This window comes from Lampris incognitus, chromosome 10, assembly GCF_029633865.1.
Source record: "Lampris incognitus isolate fLamInc1 chromosome 10, fLamInc1.hap2, whole genome shotgun sequence".
NCBI lineage: Eukaryota > Metazoa > Chordata > Actinopteri > Lampriformes > Lampridae > Lampris > Lampris incognitus.
This window is the reverse complement of record NC_079220.1, coordinates 5,766,388-5,784,395: the sequence shown is the minus strand read 5'-3', so window position 1 is coordinate 5,784,395 and position 18,008 is coordinate 5,766,388. Positions and strand designations below refer to the sequence as shown.

At 46.4% G+C, this 18,008-nt stretch overlaps 1 protein-coding gene across 1 annotated transcript in view; it reads left to right on the top strand.

Annotated features, from left to right (window-relative positions):
* The first annotated feature begins 3,780 nt into the window (after nt 1–3,780).
* Nucleotides 3,781–18,008, top strand: part of LOC130119284 (trinucleotide repeat-containing gene 6A protein-like) — a 71,267-nt gene continuing 57,039 nt past the window's right edge. The window contains exons 1-2 of the mRNA XM_056287740.1: nt 3,781–3,877; nt 6,107–6,158. The gene's annotated coding sequence lies outside the window, so the exon portion shown is untranslated. The remainder of the gene's footprint in view (nt 3,878–6,106; nt 6,159–18,008) is intronic.

Sequence of the window (18,008 nt, the reverse complement as noted above, 5' to 3'; positions counted from 1 at the left end):
ATATGTATATATATATGCATATGTATATATGTATATATGTATATATGCATGTGTATATATGTATATATGTATATATGTATATATGCATGTGTATATATGTATATATGTATATATGTATATATATATGCATATGTATATATGTATATATGTATATATGCATGTGTATATATGTATATATGTATATATGTATGTATAGCCTAAGCAGGCAGTTAGAAAGTGAAGCGAGGCTTGTCGTTGACCTATTTTATCTAAATTCACAGTCATTGTTAGTGCACAGTTGTTCTTTCCCTTTCTCCTTGACTCTCAGATAAGACAGGTAGACTGTACGCTGTGTCACGGGTTGTGTTTGCGTCGATAGGTCAACGGTCGTTGCATTGTGATGGTGAACGTGCACACACACACACACACACACCCCTCCTCTAAGAGCAGTAGCAGCAGGCTTTGTCCTGCTGCTGAAACGTTAGCCTATTCCCCAACTCCATTCGTGTTGTTCTTCAGGTTAGCATCCCTTCCTCCGGGTACACGTGGGTAGTGTGGCTCTCTCGTAGAAGTGCCACCCACGTGCCACAGCCAAGGTCATCCCCAGTCGACTCAACACAACCCAGCAACAAGGAGCAGAGCAATGCTGGGCCAACACGTGTTGGTGTGTTAAGCCAGTCTCGCCGATCACTATGATCGATGAGCAGATGACGTGCACTGTGTGTGCGCACGACTTCAAATGAAAAGCTCGGCAATGACGTCACCAGTGGACCAGTTCGCATTTCGATCACGAATTTAAAAGGTAGAACGAGTAGGATTTGTCGACTCGGGCTCGGAAACACGGCGATTGGAGTTGGCCCCGCCCCCGGATCGACGTCACAGCGAGGACACGCCCCCCCGGCCGCAGATGCCGGAACGCGTCGCTCTTCGTGGCCCCGACCTCTCCTTCGGTGCTCGCCAGCGGGTGAAAGCCAAGCCCAGATTTCCGGCGCTGTGTCCGCCATTGTTACGACCTCCATCTTGCACCTGGTCGCTACGTGTTTGCGTCGTTCCCCCGCCCCAGTTGTACTCGGCCAATTACCCCACTCTACCGAGCTGCCCCACCCCCCCACCCCCTCTGCCAGTCCGGGGAGGGCTGCAGACCACCGCACGCCTCCTCCGATACATGTGGAGTCGCCAGCCGCTTCTTTTCACCTGACAGTGAGGAGTTTCGCCAGGGGGGACGTAGCGCGTGGGAGGATCACGCTATTCCCCCCCCCGAAAAGGCACCCCGACCGACCAGAGGAGGCGCTAGTGCAGCGACCCGGGTCACGTACCCACATCCGGCTTCCCACCCGCAGACACGGCCAACTGTGTCTGTAAGGGACGCTCGACCAAGCCGGAGGCAACACGGGGATTCGAACCGGCGACCCCCGTGCTGGTAGGCAACGGAGTAGATCGCTACACCAGTGTTTCTCAACCGGGGGGTCCGCGGACCCCTAGTGGTCCGTGGTGTAATTGCAAGGGGTCCGTGAAAATAAAACATCTTTAAAAAAAAGATCCTATGACATTTATAGAATAGGATTATTTTACTCCAATGTGGCTGAGACCTTTATCTACCTAAACTATAAAGGGTAACGGGACTTTTTTCTCTAATTACATCTGTTTCACAAGTGTCATTTATTGTATTTTAATAAGAGCTCTCGCTCCCGTTTGCATTGTTAAAAGTTACTGCATAAAAATTCTGTTGTTACATATATCTGAAAGTTACTGAATACATATTCTGTTTTGTTACACATATCTGAAAGTTACTGAATACATATTCTGTTTTGTTACATATATCTGAAAGTTACTGAATACATATTCTGTTTTGTTACATATATCTGAAAGTTACTGAATACATATTCTGTGTTGTTACATATATCTGAAAGTTACTGAATACATATTCTGTTTTGTTACATATATCTGAAAGTTACTGAATACATATTCTGTTTCGTTACATATATCTGAAAGTTACTGAATACATATTCTGTTTTGTTACATATATCTGAAAGTTACTGAATACATATTCTGTTTCGTTACATATATCTGAAAGTTACTGAATACATATTCTGTTTCGTTACATATATCTGAAAGTTACTGAATACATATTCTGTTTTGTTACATATATCTGAAAGTTACTGAATACATATTCTGTTTTGTTACATATATCTGAAAGTTACTGCATAAGAATTCTGTTTTGTTAACTATATCTAAGTTACAACTGAAAGCTCTTATTTTTGCCCCAAAGAGTGAATAAATGCTATAATGCAATTTAAAATGCAGTTTCTACTGTTTCTATCAAATTGCAACCCCCCCTCCCCCAAGATCAGGTGGAGGGATCCTCAGGGTAGATCCAAAATACGCAGGGGGTCCAGGACCCCAAAAAGGTTGAGAACCACTGCGCTACACTACCCGGACGCCCTGGTCGCTACCTTCTTATAGAGTCCCGCTGGCCAAAGGTTGACGCCCAGAAACGTCCCGCGCACAGCAAATCAAAGCAGGGGGAATCAGCTCACGTGGATACACCGTTTATTTACAGATACTTTGCATCACTCAGCTAAGTGACGCCTTCAGTCCGTGAACAACACAGTGGCATCATCACCGAAACCAACGACCAGTTTCATAAGCAAACATGGCTGCGACCGTTAACTAGAGTTTCAGTGGCCATGGGTACTGTTCACAGAGGATTTGGGAATGCTGCAGGCTTTATTATATTTCAGCGCTGTGTGTTACAGCGAAGACAATTTAACAAGGAATCTTGGACGCATGCGCTACACTCAACATGCCATCAGGGTCAGCTCAAGTTTAAAATGACATAAATAACCAGTGCAGTTTTGCATGGATTAGTTACCACAACGGTCCGAGTGGAAACTTTGTAGCATTTTCTGGATTCTAATGTAATCTACCAAAACCTATAAACCCAGACTTTTCCCACCCGAGAGCATTTATTTACACCCGAGGGACACTACAAGTAAATAAGTCGCAAGTCAAGACTGGCACTCAGTCAGCCAATCAATCAATCAATCAATCAATCAACCAAGCTTAATTTATGTAGCATATCTCGTGCTTTCCATGGAGTGACAATACAACGCAAAGGGAACATGGTATTGCATTGATGATAGTAGCGGACAACAGATAAAATAAACAACACAAATGACTGAACCTTGATAAAACATAGTGAAACACGTAACAGAATAACGAAACAGAAAGACATGAGTCAAAATAACATTTATTAAATTGAGAGATTAGTCCCCAATCAGCAGTTCGTCTGTCATAGGAAGTGGGTGAAACCCTTTTCCTGCGTTGTTCTGTCGCCCCCCCCCCCCTTTCGTCACTGAGGCGAAAGCTGAGAAATAGACAATTCTTGTTTGCATTTTTAAAAGTTAAAATTACCTATATATATGTATATATATGTGTGTATATATATGTATATATGTGTGTGTGTATATATATGGCTACAATGTTGCAACATGACACGTTCTATTTACACATCTCTTCATTCTAGTAGATCTCTACTTATTGTGTGCACGTTTTTTTTATTGCACGCTTAGTTTGGCAACGTAAAGGTTTGTTTGCCATGCCAATATAGAGCCCTTCTGAATTTGAGTCGGAGACAGACTCACAGAGGAGAGAGAGGGAGACAGACAGTCGGAGAGAGCGAGAGCGAGAGAGAGCGCGAGACAGCGCGAGAGAGAGCGCGAGAGAGAGAGAGTGAGCGCAGCAGCAGAAGCCAAGGGAAGGCGAAACGACTGGAAGAAAATGGCGATCACGCAGGACGAACGCCTCCCCTCGTAGATGCTGCACACTCGTTGAATTTTGTTTTAGCCTTACAGCCCGGCTTTCCCTTTCCACTCTGTTGCACTTTATACTTTACAAGGTAAGGCCGCTCTTTCGCCGTCGTTTGGGCCGCTAAAGCGATGCGTTGTCGCGTCGCTGCGCAGCAAAGCAAAGGCGGCTTGCGAGACCCGGAGTGGCGCACCCGCCGCGGATGAACTATCCCGGCGTTAGCGGAGGATGTGCAAAACCGAGCGATAGCGGAGGATGTGCAAAACCGAGCGATAGCGGAGGATGTGGTAGACCGAGCGATAGCAGAGGATGTGCTAAACCGAGTGATAGAGGATGTGCAAAACCGAGCGATAGCGATGGATGTGCTAAACCCAGCGATAGCAGAGGATGTGCTAAACCGAGCGATAGCGATGGATGTGCTAAACCGAGTGGTAAGCAGAGGATGCGCTAAACCGAGTGATAGCGATGGATGTGCTAAACCGAGTGATAAGCACAGGATATGCTAAACCGAGTGATAGCGATGGATGTGCTAAACCGAGCGATAGCAGAGGATGTGCTAAACCGAGTGGTAAGCGGAGGATGTGCTAAACCGAGTGGTAAGCGGAGGATGTGCTAAACTGAGTGATAGCGATGGATGTGCAAACCGGGCGATAGCAGAGGATGTGCTAAACCGAGCGATAGTGATGGATGTGCTAAACCGAGCGATAGCAGAGGATGTGCTAAACCGAGCGATAGCGGAGGATGTGCTAAACCGAGTGATAGCGGAGGATGTGCTAAACCGAGTGATAGCGATGGATGTGCAAACCGGGTGATAGCAGAGGATGTGCTAAACCGAGTGATAGCGATGGATGTGCTAAACCGAGCGATAGCGGAGGATGTGCCCAACGGAGCGATAGGGGGATGTGCGAAACGACCATTAGAGCGCAGGAGCTAAAAGAACGTTGGCGCAGGACAAGCTAGCCGTTTGGCAGCCTACGACTCGCCGAGGAGGCGAGATTTACGCAGCCTTCGCCGATAACTTGAGGGGATTTTAAGGCTAGCTTTGGTATTGGATTCTCGCTCGCCGTTAGCGGGTGTTTCGGGGCAGTAGCGCGGCGAGTCGTCCGCCGCCGCCGCTAAGCTAAGCGGCTCGGTCCGGGCTAACGTTAGCTCGTGGGCTAGCTGCGTCGCTGTCCGCCGCCGTCCTCCGGCGTGTCGCCGTGCGGACAGCAGCCCCCCGGTGGTCGCCGACCACACGTGCATTTGAACGCGCTGGTTTTATTGTGGTTTCATGCGTCTACGGAAATAAAGCCGGCTGGTGTCGTAGGTCGCCTTGCCGGGAGGATTTGCCCTCTGCCCATTTGCTGGCAGACCAACCGGGGGAGGGGAGGGGGGGCGTTTTATTTAAAGTAACGTTTGACTTTTCCCCGACGATTTGACTTTGCGGTTTGACTGCTCTCGTATAGTAACAAAGTATCCACCCGGCACTCGCGTGCGGCGCCGCTGGTGGACGTAACGCCTAGATAGTCGAGTCGTTTGGCTTATGACGAATCGGCCCGGGCTGTGGTGCTCCTGCAGCTTTTTTGCACCCTTGCGCCAGCCGGCTGCAGACATGTCGTGTCGGCGATAGCGATGCCTTTGCTATATTAGCGCATTATCTCGCCTCGGCCGTGTTGGAAAAGTACCAGGCAGCGAGAAGCCATGTTGGCTAAGCTGCAAGCCAGGCAACAGCTGAGATAATGGCCGATCAGGGCCCGGGTAGTAACCCTGGCTTACAGTTGCTCTCTCTCTCTCTCTCTCTCTCTCTCTCTCTCTCTCTCTCTCTCTCTCTCTCTCCCCCTCTCCCCCCCCCACACTCGGGTCACCATTCGCCTCGCAGGGCCTCGGTGTGCTCGGTGAAAGCCTTTATTTTGCGTCCGTCGCTCTGGGATCTTGCTGTCTCTCGGCTTCCATGTGTTACTGAAATCAAGTCTTTTCCGTCTCGGCTTACAACCTGCACACCCGTCAGCAGCCATTACTCGTATGAGACATTTGATTTGAAGCCTGCCATCTCCGGCTTACTGTGGCAGGTTTGTCGATGCTATAATAGGTGTGTACCTAACCCTGTAACATTCCCACATGTAGACGTGACAGGTCATGGCGTTATTGTGACAAAACGGTGGATTGATTGCGGATTAAGAACATGTGTTACTGTTGCTTGCTTAGAATTGACTAATGGCAACATGGGAGTGCAAGAGGCCGGTCTTTTCCCATGCCATCTGTTTGCTTGTCAGAATGTGTAAGACGAAGATTGTCCTGAGCATTTCCTCTTCTTTTTTTCTTCTTCTTCGAATTCCTGCAGAGATTCGGAATTGGAAGCTGTCGCTACCAAAGAAACTGAACAGTCTAAACAGGTGAGTGTATGACAGTATGTGCACGCACACACACCGCTTTGCAGAAGAGTGAATGTTCCCAGATCAAATGTGTGCATGCACATAATGTGTGCATGGACTTTCCTTGCCTTTCTGGTCGTTTCTCTTTAGCTGGTGCCCCTGTCTGTGTATGAGCTAAACCCATGTGTCTGCTCAAAGTCAGCAAAGGTGTGCACGTCTGTATGTGTTTATGTGCATGTGTGGGTTTGGGGAGGGGAGGGGGGTGGGGGTATGGGAGGGGCAGCTGTTGCTTGTGTAAGCACATGCATTTCCGTTTGAATTGTATTTTGGAGGGCCTGGGTTGGTCCAGGCCGTGATGTGCTGAGTAAGCTTTGCTGTTTTAAAACACTAAATGTGAAGCCAGGGTCCCGTTGTTTTGTGCACGGCGAGGTGTTTGTGTTGCTCATTGTGAACATGGAGTTGGTCTTGATGCGGACACACAAAAGGCCTGCTTGTCCACGGCGAGCCACATCTGAAACCCAAGTAACATGAGATCTGCTGTTTTTGTTCCAAAGTTACATTAACTTATTTGAAATCCATTTCATTTAGTGTCCTGAACTACGGATTTGGGATTTTTTTTTACTTGCAACTGTTTAATAGTTAAATTTGCCGATACACTGTCGGTGTATAGTGTTTTCCCTCCTTTAGCGTTTAGTGGCACTAATCATCAAGAGCCACAGACATCAGTGAAAGTGAATGTTTTCAGTGAAAAGGAAAATGCATACATGCAATAAAAGCTCTGTACTATAGATTACAGGTCTTCAAAAGAATCTGTAGCTAGCTGTTGATTATTTTGTCCACAAAATGTGACTTTGTCCGATAATAAATCCATGCAGCAGAGCTGCAGCACTGTAGCTGGCACAGACGTCACACTGTCTGGTATAATTGACTGCATCATGTTGTGTTTCGAATTCAGCACTCACTTTCTCTACAGATTGTTTTGCATTCCACCCAGATTAAAGTTTCAATGGGTTGAAAGGTGACTCTGAGGGATGAAGCTACTCGTATTTTTATGCCACGTGTTTTTTTTAAAGAACTTGACATTGCTGTCGGGCTAAAATCAGATATCTGCAAATTCGCTGACTTTCTTTTCATTCGATAACCTGAGTGTATATGTACCCATTTTAATGTTTGTGGACACCTCATTTCCCCCACATAAATGAAGTGTTTTTCCAAAGCCTCTGAATTTGTAATATGTGGTTGAAATGATTTTTTTTTCACTTCCTGTAAAAATAGCTCTTTTGCAGATGCACAGTTTTTGCCCAACAGCGGCTATAATTACCACAGTGAAACTGCGTAGTGTTACAGAAGGCTGTGGCGAGTTTAACAATAGCTTTGGTACGATGACAAAATGGAGTGAAGGACATACAACACAACCCATCCGCCCCTGTCGACAACATACGCCGCCCGACTCTGGCCCACTGTAAGAACATTTCCGGGGGAAGTAATCTACTTTTCTGCAGTGTTGGCGTTAACCCAGTCAAGGTCTGTTGTTCATATTAGGCAAGCTTTTGCAAAAAGTGGAATCCAAAACAAAGCCAGTTGATTAAAAGCTGTTGGAATATGATTCTACATAGAGTAATGCGTTACAATTCAAAAGCTGTTGCTTTATGGGGCTCCTACAGTGAGTCTGACCGAAGCGAGAAGTGTTACGAACCTGTCTAGATAGATTAGCTGAATGTCTTGCTTCTTAACCGGAAACTCGGATGTCTGCCTTTCCGATGGGACGTTTTATAAATGACCCCGCTACAATGGTAACACGATTTAGCGATGACTTCGCTTTCGGTGCAGTTCATTTAGGTAGGGGGTCTAGTTTAACGTTCAAAAGTCCTGTTCCAAAAAGCCCTCACATGTCCAGCGGTGGATACCTCTATCCAGTAAGCACCGTAAGCACATGAATTTGCAGCATAGATGGTGCAGATTTAAATGAAGCCCCTTAACTCGGCTGTGTTGGTGCAGTTCCCCAACACAGTTGTGCTCGTTAAGATACAGTCATCTTGGCATATCTGAAGCAGAAATAAGAAGGAGTGCTCCGTGGCCTTGACCACTCTGTGGCCTTTCTCTATGAACCTTAATGCGTGGCAACAGAACATGCTCACCACAAGACGCTTGATACACACAGATCCAGCAAGCTCCTTGTGAGGATATCGCAATATAAAATTACAATCTCTAGGGGCATCCGGGTAGTGTAGCTGTCTATTTCGTTGCCTGCCAACACGGGAATCGCCGGTTCGAATCCCTGTGTTACCTCCGGCTTGGTCGGGTGTCCCCACAGACACAATTGGCCGTGTCTGCGGGCGGGAATCCGGATGTGGGTATGTGTCCTGGTCGCTGCACTAGCGCCTCCTCTGGTTGGTCGAGACACCTGGATGGTGGGGAGGCGGAACTGGGAGGAACGGTGTGATCCTCCCACGCGCTACGTCCTCCTTACGAAACTCCTCACTGTCAGGTGAAAAGACGTGGCTGGCAACTCCACATGTATGGCAGGAGGCATGTGGTAGTCTGCAGCCCTCCCCGGATCGGCAGAGGGGGTGGAGCAGCGTTTTGAGACGGCTCGGGAGAGTGGGGTACTTGGCCAAGTACAATTGGGGAGGAAAAAGGGGGGAATCAAAAAAAAATTACAATCTCTATTATTGCAGAGCAAATTCTTACATAACCACCAATTTTGCTCAGGGCATTGTTCATTGTTTGTTCTCTGTGACCTTTTAGACTTGGTACATTTGATATTATAAAGGTAGTGTATATACATATATATATAAATATATAAAGGCGAAATCAACGGTAATACAAAAGAGGTGTGTATTATATGTGTGTGTGCACACACGCTACTTTGCATGAGGTTGGTGTTTGAAATGGAATTGCTTGGTCTCTGAGTGTGGCCAAATTTAGTTCAAGCCTAAATCACAATCAGTTGTCATCTGTAAACAATACAAACTGTGGTGCATTATCTTTTATTCTTTTTTTGTGAGGCAGTTCGTTTGCTCTTTCCACTTCCACATAGGCCTTGTTACCCCACTCGTTTTGGTCTTCAGAATGCTGTGCGTCGGCTATGCTTTATTATACAGGATTTTCACCACAAGTGGATGACCTGCGGCCTCATGTATCAGTCGTTGCCGTGGGCGAATTTGTTATTACACACCCATGGAATTTTTGAGCCCTCAAGATTGTCTTGACAGTCGGAAGCAAAGCGCGGTGGTTATTTGTAATTCCTTCCCCCTCCTAACATCTATCGTCTACCTCTTGCAATGAGTAATCACCCAGGCCCTCAAAGACATGGGTGTTAGCCAATCGGTGTCAAAATTCAGGGGTTACTCAGGTTCTACATTGGTCTCTTGAGACAAACTTCAGGGCTAAAAAAAATCCCAAATTTGCCCATAGTAACGACTGATATATGCGGCTCCTGGTGCGGCTGTAGCGCTGTTAAATCACATCAACTTATTTCCCTGCTGATCTAACAATTATCTGATGGCCAAAATGGTCATTTATGTCACAATTAAAGGAGATGCTTGATTTTTTTTTTTTTTTGTCTAGCAATGTTTCCCTGAAATATTTAGTCATAAAGTAAAGCAGCTTGTTTTGATTGGAAGTAAATGTTGGCCTGTGTAAACAGCTGATGTGTATCTGTCTGCCCTGGAGCGAGGTCAATTAAGTGAGGATATGATCTTTTCACAGCATTTCCTTCGCATACTTCCCTAAACTATTGCAGCAGAAGTGCCGTCACTGACTTACCCGTGCTTTCATATGGTAGCACAACTCTGTGCCCCAACATTACATAGATTAGCTTGACTTAAAAAGAAGACAAATCTGGCCCGAGGTTAACTAGCCCCCCCCCCCCCCGATTGACTTGTGATTCAATAGATAATTCCAGAATTCATTCGTTTGTGTGATGGCTTGAACATAATCACATTCATCAGCCAGTACAGCAAACTGGGGCTTGTCTCCCAGCGTTACATATTTGTGGCTAAACTAGCTCGCCTTGGAAAAAAAGTTTATTTGATCGTTGTACCTTTTGGGTGATAAAACCACACCTGGAGTGTCTCACAAGTCGGGAGAGTCGAGCAGAAATGTGCGTGTGTTGTTAACCCGTGTAGGCTCGCGTTGCAGCGGGTATGCCTATGGACGTTTAGGTTAGAACTTCAGCCTATCGCAGACGAAGGGCGGCGTTACCTTTAGGGTGGCTGAAGATTGCTTGGATGACTCAGTGAGCTGTGAAGAATGGGTCAGTGTTGCTGGAATAATCAGATTCTGAACCTGTATACCAGCCCCGTTTTGGATTTCACAGCCATACACAGGCCACGGCAGATTTCTTATATGAATTCTGTTTGGTGGTGGAGGTGGTGGAGGAGTGGGTGTCGAAAGCTACTTCTGCTAATAGGGGAAATTCCTCATCAGAGCACATAGTTTAATAATTTAAGAAAGGTATTTTGTGCATTGCAGAAAACTGTACCGGGGAATGCAGCATTGCCAGTCTCCATGACCTAATCTGAACCAAGCTCAGCCAACAGGTTCTAATGAAGTGATCAGTCGGTGTGGACTGATTTGACGTCTTACATCTCGGGGGCAGGTAATTTGCCAAGTCTTCATCGCTGAGCTGTTTGTGGTGCAGAGAACCCTGCGGTTCTTCGGTAATTAACTGACTTCTTAACTGGACAAAGACTTTAGCAGCAGGCCTCTTCGAACACATACTGATGCAAATTGATGCAAATGATGTGGTTGTGTTCATGCAAATTAGCCATGCGGCCACCCGCTGGCTTTTGTTTTATGGGAGAGACAAACTCTTGTTGAGTGTGTATGTGCTAGCCTGTGTCACGGTGATGGCCTGTGTCTTAGCAACCGTGTGCGCATATCACCACTCGTACTAGCCTGCACATGGAATCGATACTCCGGCCGCTATTCGTTTGAAAAGCCTTGCTAGCATCAAAGTGTTAAAACACAAGTGGAAGCGAGAAGCCAGCACGCAGGATCCGGGGATCGTGGACTCATTGTGTACGATCCCCTTCTTCATTAGGTAGTAGGCAGCAGAGGGTGGGAGAGTGAAGTCCTTCAGAGTAGTGTCAATAGGACAAGGGAAGAATAAAGCTTGGGGTTAATTTGATTACTTTGGAGATGAAGCAAAGGGAATATTTCTTACCCAAACCTACTGCCATAGTCCATCACAATCCTTAATTCATTTTTTTCAGCAGGACACCCAGGCAACCCGGTTAATAGTCATTTTCCACGTCGAAAGTAACTTCAAGAAACGTGAATGCTCCTTGTTGGCGACACTGTTTGATTTGCATAATGTAGGACAATGAGGACCAGATGAATTGAACGTTCAATTTAAGATAATTTAAGGCTTTTCAACAGCTGCTGTCGCCACGGCAACCATGGACGCAGTCAACCAAAAGTCGCCTTTTTTGGGGGGGGGGATTCCCCCCTCCCTTATTCTCCCCAGTTTTATCTGGTCAATTACCCCACTCCTCTGAGCCGTCCCGGCCGTTGCTCAATCCCCTCTGCCGATCTGGGGGGGGGGGGCGCTGCAGACGACCACATGCCTCCTCTGATATATGTGGAGCCGCCAGCTGCTTCTTTTTCACCTGACAGTGAGGAGTTTCGCCAGGGGGACGTAGTGCGTGGGAGGATCACGCTACCCCCCCCCCCCCCCCGAACAGATGCCCCGATCGACCAGAGGGGGGGCTAGTGCAGCGACCAGGACACATACCCAAATCCAGCTTCCCACCAGCAGACATGGCCAATTTTGTCTGTAGGGACGCCCGACCAAGCCGGAGGTAACACGGGGATTCAAACCGCCCAACCCCGTTTTGGTAGGCACCGAAATAGACTGCTTCTCTACCCAGACACCCATTATGCAACTTTTTTTACCTTAAAATAACAGCTTCTGAATAATTTTGATGGTACATTGACTTCGCCATCCTAGGAAATAAAAATGCAGCTCACAGGAGATCATACCCAAGGTCAACCCAAGTTACCTACTGCAAGAACAGGCGTTTAGGGCGTGGTGTGGGAACGAAAGAGGCACCGTTCTCCCCATAACAAGTCAGTGTACCATCAAAATGATTTTGAAGCTGTTATTTTAAGGTAAAAACGTTGTATAATGATGCTTTAACACGGTCACAAGTTAAACCCAAACACCTGCAAGAAAGCAGTCGCGTTGTTGCTGCAGCCAAACGCTCCAGCTCAGACAGGCTTGCTGGAGGTTTAGTCCAATCAGATTGCAGCTCATTTGTAAACAGCCTCTCGGAGCCAATCAGAGGCTCTGCTATTTGTTGTACCTCCACGTTGGTCCCGCCTACATTAGTTAAACCATTACTGGTTGTATTTGGGACTTTTTTTGACAAGAAATGATCATTGTTATTGGGTGAAAAAAATATGGTTTGTGTCCCGCGATTAATCGACTTCTCGACTACTTTTTCAGAGTAGCTGACGACTACTGAAATGGAGCAGTCATGAATGCCCTAGTACGTGTTTGTGTCTCACAGAGGACCTTGGAACACATTTGAACTTAACATTTTATTTATTTTTTTCTTATCTGTTTGAAGAAAGCAAAAATAGCCGAATAGTGGAAATAACTTTCCATGCAAAATGGACTTTTTTCCCCCCCCTGTTTGACTAAAAATTAAACGAAGAGCATGTTCAAGTGAAAGATATTTCTGGAGAGGAAGCCCTGTTTAGCCGCCTGGTGACGTTGACATCATAGAATAAAAATGTGACTCTTAGGGATCTGAAGGATGAGTCACTCAAAAGTACTATTAAAGTATGTTTTTTTTCCTTTTATATTTTTTGCTGTATCCAATGTTTTTTGGCCAGACAGTTTGTCTAAGAACCAAGTGAAAAGTGGAGCCTCGTAGACGTCCTGTGGGAAGCTCTGAACGGGAGGCGTGTGGGTCGATTATCACGGGCTGCCACTGCTGGGAACGCTCGACACACCTATGATGTTTACAGCCTGTGCGAGCTCACCTTCCCCTGAGCTCTGACTCTCAACGCCGCCACAGCCGTTGCCTTCAAAAAGGTGAAAAGTAACAGAGAAGGCCCATGTCCCGTCCTCGGTGCCGCAAAGGGAAATCTCGTATACTGAATGGTAGTCGGTTTCCAAGAAAGGTGTAGATTCTTGCCTTCTCGCCGTAATGCAAGGCCAGTCATTTTTTTACCGGTCGGTAATCGCTGTCAATACCTTATCTATGGATTGGCAGATTGAATCCAGAATGTGTCAAATAAGATGTTTTAATTGTGGTGACATGTAGTAGTTTGACAAAGTGGAAGTGTTTTCATTCTGTCTTATTTAAAATGAGCACTCAGACAGTATCAAAATATGGAACCCAACATCTGACGACTCATGGCCCGTTTTTGTTGTGGTTAGGCTATAGGCTATTCTTTTTTTGTTATTCCCATTAGCTGATACAAACACTTGAACTTATTTTTAGCTTTTGGTCTTCATGTGTGTATATCTTATACTGTGTTTGCTGTGTTTGTCTGTGTCTGTCTTGCACTGTTTGGTGAAGCCGCAGCCCTCATTTCATTTTTAACATGTGCCTGCACATTGTTTTTAATGTCAATAAATTGAATCGAATTGAACTGATGCAAACACAGCAGTTCTTCTTCCTGGGGTCCACACAACATAAAACACAGTATACAAGAAGGACACTCTACACTACATTTCATAAACAAGAATAAGAAAAGGGTACTTCGAAATGTAAAAAAAGATGGAGAACAGGAAGATCCTTGACCGGACCGTCCATATATACATGCCGGTGAAACATTGACACGAGGAGGGGTGCTGTTTTAAACGTCTCACTCTACGTACTATACATATATAAAGTCAACATAAAGCATGTTTTCTTACCTCTGAAATACATGCATCATAAGATAATTTCTATTGTTTAACTTCTTCACGGCATAGTCCCATGTGTGCTTTTGCTGCTTCTTTCTTAACAACCTGGTTGTCTTGGAGGTTTCAGCCCCCCCCCCCACCACCCCCCGGTCAGCTGTATCCGTCAGAGACAGAAGCCATTGTGGTTGTGCTCATAAACACATGCCGTCCTGGGCGTGAGGGTATGTGAGGTCCCCCACCCCTCCACCCGCCAGGTTCTGCTGCCGTTGTTGATGTTGTTGTTGGTGGTGTTATTGAACCCCAGAGCCATCTGCTGAAGCACTTGATGGTCAGGGAGGAGAGGAGCCAGGGAGGGGAAGGGTGGGAACGAAGGGTGAGGGGCAGCAGTAGGAGAACGGAGTTGGTAAGGGAACAAGAGATTGGGGGAAGGGATGAAAGCCTTGAAGGGTATGTGTGCGTGTTCGGGGGTAGACACAGTGAGTGGTGGTGTCTAACGATGGCGGAGACTGTCTTGAGAAGAGTCATTAACTTTTTAGTCATGTTTTGGTTTGCTCTTCCTTCTTGTTGCCTCGTCATTGTGAAACCTCTTAGCCTGTGACTGTGGCCAAGTCAGGGAAATGTCACAATAAATGTCAGTGCTACCCAATCCCTATCTAGCATGAGGCGCTTTGAGACCATAGGAACTTTTTCACAGTTGTAAGAACCAGTTGGAGGAGCTACCCCTGTTTATTGTGTCCACATTGCAGAAACTGGGAACAAGTGTAGTTCGTAGAATGCCGTTTTGAGGGACTTTGTTTTAGCTCCTACTTCAGAGTAGCTACTCTCCCAACACAAGAGGAACCTTGAGAGACAAGTTTACAGTGATTGGTCCAGACGCAAGTGTACGTTGATTGGTCGAACACATGAGCCAGTGCAGCGCCGCAGCCGCCATTTTTAAAACCCGTGTAGAAAGTTAGCAGTGTACACAACAGCTCTAAATGTTAGCCTTGAAAAATGGAACAAAACATGGGCAGACGAACCGCCAGTGAAGTCCAGGCTTTATTGAGCCTTTATGCAACCGCGTAGTCTAAAGTCACACGTCTCCTTTCCAACTCCGTTATTGTGATGAAACACAACAAACACAGCTCCGATCCCATCATGGCGTCCTCCATCTTGTTGTTGTCGTCGTTGTTGCAGCATCATGTGCAGAATGAGATAAATGTTTGTATTCCTACACATTTGATGTTGGTATACTAACCGTGCAGAAATGACGTTGGTATACTAACCGCCAGCTTATGTCCCTTCAGTATTCCTGGAGGTGCGAATGCAAACAGAAAAAGCCCTTGAAGGTTCGTAGTCATAGTTCTCGGGGGGGGGCCCAGAACTGTTTGGTCCAAAAGTGCCTATGGAGGCCACTGAGTCCCAATAGCAACACTGTCTATTCAGGGCTCTAACAATTCATCTAGAGTCACATTATAGATTTATATTGCTTGGTAAATGCAATCACGGTTGTTTGTGTCAAATATTTAGGGGGCAAAATTCCCTTGATTCCACATTTGCCTTCTTGATTCACACTGTTAATGAAGGTCTATACCAGAAAACTGCCACACTTAGAAGCCTGTTGTAGTCTAAAAGTCATGGTCACGTTTCGGGGTGGGAGGGGAACTTCGGCAGTCTTCTGTCCCAGCCTCCCCCAATTCTTGTGTCTCCACTGTCTTTGTGTAAGCCAAAAGAAAATGGCCAACAAGTTGGCAAACGTTGGTTTCTGTTCAGTTGTCAGTGGCTTTTATATTTTAAAATTCTGTGTCTCTCCTAAGTAGCTCACCGGCTATACAAAGGACAATATGCTTCAAAACTGTATTTCCCTGCATGGCTCAAAGACCAGACAATCGGCTTCTGGGTGGCGTGGCAGTCTGTTCGATTGCCTACCACACAGGATCATCAGTTGGAATCGCCGTGTTACCCCCAGCTTGGTCGGGCATCCCTACAGGCACAATTGGCTGTGTCTGCGGGTGGGAAGCCGGATGGTGAAACTCCTCACTGTCAGGTGAAAAGAAGCGCCTGGCGACTCCACATGTATGGGAGGAGGCATGTGGTAGTCTGCAGCCCTCCCCGGATCAACAGAGGGGGTGGAGCAGCATTCGGGACGGCTCGGAAGAGTGGGATAATTGGCCAAGTACAATTGGGGAGGAAAAGGGGGGGGGGTTCCTAGAAAAAAAGACTAGAAAATTCACTACACATTAGAGAACATAGTGAGGGATCATTTTTAAGGAACTAGACCTTTATTTCAGTTGCTTGGCCAAATGTTTTCTAAAAGTGCCTGATGATTTTGGCAGATGAATTTGAGAATTTGTTGAAGGATATGGTTGTTTTGTTTAACTTTTGAATTGACTCTTTCTTCGACGTTACAAAGTGGATAATCTTGTCCATCTCCCTGGCCTTGTGGCTGTGGTAGGAAACCACTCCAGCATCCGCTGACCACTGTGGTCAGCGGATTCTAAAAACTCCCCATTCAACCTTACCATTATTACTGGTCAGAAGAGTTTTCTAGAATTGGCATTCAAGTAAGATGGGTTGGTAACTTGCCAAAGTGGATGCTGAAGCAAACATGCCAGCCAGAGAAAATGAGTCGGCAGAATTCGTCTGCTGGCTTATCATGAAACCCCCATGCTTCTATTAGTTGAGACTCGAGTGTTAATTATCAGACGTCTCACCCAGATCTCGGCCTATTTTTGATTTTCCTAAAAACATTTCAAAATGTGGCTCCTTCGTGGCTTTTCTCCTGTTTTCTGCGCTCTGTGTTTTCTAAATGTTAAACGATAGCTCGTGATTTTCCAACATTCATATGTTGTAGGGTACAAGCGGCTGAAATGAGTTTCCTGCATAGGGTGTCTGGGCTCAGCCTTGGAGATAGGGTGAGGAGAGACCCCGGGGTAGACCCAGAACTGGCTGGAGGGACTACATGTCCAATCTGGCCTGGGAACGCCTTGGGATCCCCCAGGAGGAGCCGGAGGGCATTGCTGGGGAGAGGGACATCTGGAGTGCCCTACTTAGCTTGCTGCCACTGCGACCCGACCGCGGAGAAGCGGCTGAAGATAAATGAATGAATGAATATGTTGTAGGGATAACGCTGCATTATTAGCTACAATACTCAGCCGTCTTCTGTGTGTCTCTGAAACAGCAGGAAAGTGTCTGTCAGTGACTTTCCTCCACATTTTCTGCACAATTTCAGAGACACACAGATGACTGCGCAGTGTTATGGCTGCTGAAATGTGAAAGTTATTAATTATTGTTATTAATTATCCATCCATTATCCGAACCGCTTATCCTGCTCTCAGGGTCGCGGGGATGCTGGAACCTACCCCAGCAGTCATTGGGCGACAGGCAGGGAGACACCGCGGACAGGCCGCCAGGTCATCACAGGGCCGACACACACACACATATTCATACCTAGGGGCAATGTAGTACGGCTGATTCACCTGACCTACATGTCTTTGGGCTGTGGGAGGAAACCGGAGCCCCCGGAGGAAACCCACGCAGACACGGGGAGAACATGGAAACTCCGCACAGAGGACGACCCCCAAGGTCGGACTACCCCGGGGCTCGAACCCAGCACCTTCTTGCTGTGAGGCGACCGCGCTAACCACCGTGCCACCCTATTATCAATTATGAAATATGAAATTGTTTCCCATTAAGATGTTTAAAGGAACGTTGCGCCCTGCGTCAGGAAATGTTCGGGCAAGATCGAATCCTATACTGACGTTGCTGAAATTAAAAGGGAGATAAATGGAGGAGGAGGAGAGGAAGAAAAAGTTTTTCATCATTTGAATTGAGTGATGAGGCTCGCTTATACAAGTTGGGGGGACACCGCTGTGGAATACACTTAACCGGTGGGAGTAAAGTGGATGTCTTTCTGATTTATGTAATTGGAATTTATTAATCATTTTTTTGTACTTCTGTTTTCACTTCACTTGGCGATAAAAGAGAAATCCACTCGACTGGCTGCGCGTACCGAATGCTCTATC